Below are 2,894 nucleotides of genomic sequence, written 5' to 3'. Positions count from 1 at the left end.
AGACTGAGATTGTGACCTGAGCCAAGATTAAGAATTGGTCGCTTAGCCGACTGAGCCACACAGCTGCCCCAGGCACACCTTATTTTTATAATCATATATATATGCAGTATATATAAATAGGAATATTAATAAAAATGTGATCTCTAGGAAAAATATATAATTAGCGGGTACCTTAAAAGACTACACTCTAGATTTCTACTTAACTATTATTTGATTATAATTCTATTCAAATCTGTGCAAACATAAAACCAGGCATAAATCAATGTCCTCAATTGATTAAAGAAAAGGAAAAATTTCAAGCACATATAAGTATAAAGCTAATAACATTTTAAAAACCTTAATATTAAAATATGGGTTTATTGAGCTAGAATTCATCTACCATACAACTTACTCATTTGAATTGTACAGTTCAATAGTTTAAAAAAAATTTTTTTTTGATATTTGTTTATTTTTGAGGGACAGAGAGAGACAGAGTACGAGCAGGGGAGGGACAGAGAGAGAGGGAGACCCAGAATCCAGAGCAGGGTCCAGGCTCTGAGCTATCAGCACAAACCCCGACGCGGAGCTCGAGCTCACGAACTGCGAGGTCATGACCTGAGCTGAAGTCAGACACTTAACCGACTGCGCCACCCAGGTGCCCCCAGTTCAATAGTTTTAATAACTTCACAGGGTTATGGTACCATCGCTATGATCTAATTTTAGAACACGTTTATCTCCCGCAAAAGATACCCATCCTTGTTAGTAGTTATTCCCACTTCTTCCTCCCCGCCTCCTGCCCTGGGAAACTACATTTTTACTATCTCTATAGATTTGCCTATTTTGCACATTTCATATCAAAAGAATCATGCAGTATTTGGTCTTTTGTTATTGGCTTCTTGCACTTAGCATGTTTTTGAGATTCATCCGTCTTGTAGCAGGTACCGGTACTTTATTCTTTTTTGTTGGTGAATAATATTCCCCAGAATAGATATTTACTTATAAATTTTATTTGTCCAGTTTATCCATTCATCAGCTGATGGACATTTCAGTTGTTTTCACTTTTTGACCATTACACATAATGCTGCCATGAATATTCATGTACAAGTTTTGATGTGGACATAAATTTTTATTTCTCTTGGGGTCATACCTAGGAGTGGAATTCCTGGGTCATATAGTAACTCTGTGTTTAACTTTTTGAAGATCTGCCAAGCTTTTTAAAAGTGTGTACACCATTTTATACTTCTACCGGGAGTATATGAGGGTTCTAATTTCTTCACTCACATAAAGTTTTGATAAAGAGGAAAAACACAGATGAAAAATGTATGGGACTGGGTTTTTAATTTGCATTCTATACAACAGTATACCTCCTTGGTAAAGGCACTTAGCTTTTCCAGCTCTCAATTTTGTAAGATCCTTTCCAGTTCTTTAATCCTTTGAGCATCTCAGGAGAGGAGAGGTAAGCGTTGTTAGAAGCATCAGGCAGTCTGAGTAAACAAAGGCAACGTGATAGGCTGTAACATTAGATTAAGATTAGCTTAGGTGATATGTGAAATTCTTTTCTTCTTTTTTAAATTTTTTAAATTTTTCACTTATTTTGAGAGAGAACGCGTGAGAGCATCAACGGGCGAGGGGCAGAGAGAGAGAGGGAGAGAGAGAAACCCAAACAGGCTCTGCACTGTTAGCACAGAGCCTGATGCAGGGCTTGATCTCACGACTGTGAGATCATGACCTGAGCCGAAATCAAGAGTCAGACACTCAACCAACTGAGCCATCCAGGTGCCCCTTCTTTTTTTTCCTTAAAGTTTTTATTTATTTATTTGATAATCTCTATACCCCGTGTGGGACTCGAACTTGTGACCCCAAGATCAAGAGTCGCACGCTCTTCCGACTGAGCCAGCCAAGCACCCGGGAAAATCCTTTCAATTCCAAAATTTCATAATTCGATCTTGTGGTTATATGTTTATCAACATGGTGAGCTAATGTAACCATAACGCGCCACCTTTTGTCTTCATTGTATTTAAGATCAAGGTTCTGGTATTTATGATTTTTATAATTACGTGGCCCTGCCATTTTCATTTAGGAAATAACCTTTCAGCTGTATAGCTATGTAGTCCTGAAACTGATTTAACAATGTTTAAATTTTAAGTAATTTTAGTTTAGTTGAAGTGTAATTTACATACAGCAAAATTTTCCCCTTTTAAAGTGTACAGTTCTGAGTTTCGGCAAATGAATACAGTCACGTAACTGATCACCACAATGGAGATATAGAACAGTTCCGTCAACCCCCCAAATTTCCTCATGCTCCTTTGTGGTCAGCTCTGCCCCAGCCTCTGATTGGCTTTTTTATCCCTATAGTTTGGTCTTTTTGAGAATGTCATATAAATAGAATCCTACAGTAACCTTTTGAGTCTGCCTTCTTTCACTTAGCATGATCCATTTAAAATTCATCCACGTTATTGCATTTATCAGGAGTTCCTTTTTATTGTTGAGTAGGATTCCGTTATAGGGGTGTACTGTGATTGTTTATCTGATATTCCCTAGTCGAGGAACATTTAAGTTGTTTTCAGTTTGGGTAATTATGAATAAAGCTATTGTAAACATTTGGAGACAGGGTTTTGAGTGAACGTAATTTTTCATTTCCTTTGGGTGAATATTTAGGAGTGGGATTACTGACTCATATGGAAATTGTATATTAAAACTTTATAAGAAACTGCCCAACTATTTTCCAAAGTGGCTATGCCAGTTCTCACTCTTACCAGCAACGTAGGAGAGATCCAGTTGCTGTGTCACCAGCCCATGTTATGTTCAGTTTTTCTTTTTTTAATCTAATTGTAGCCATTCTAATAGGCACATAGTGGTATTTCATTGTGGTTTAATTTGCATATCCCTTATGACTAAGGACGTTGAGCCTTTTT

The sequence above is a fragment of the Crocuta crocuta genome, unplaced genomic scaffold (assembly GCF_008692635.1).
Source record: "Crocuta crocuta isolate KB4526 unplaced genomic scaffold, BGI_CrCroc_1.0 scaffold610, whole genome shotgun sequence".
NCBI classification, from domain to species: domain Eukaryota; kingdom Metazoa; phylum Chordata; class Mammalia; order Carnivora; family Hyaenidae; genus Crocuta; species Crocuta crocuta.
Note: the sequence above shows the minus strand (reverse complement) of the source record.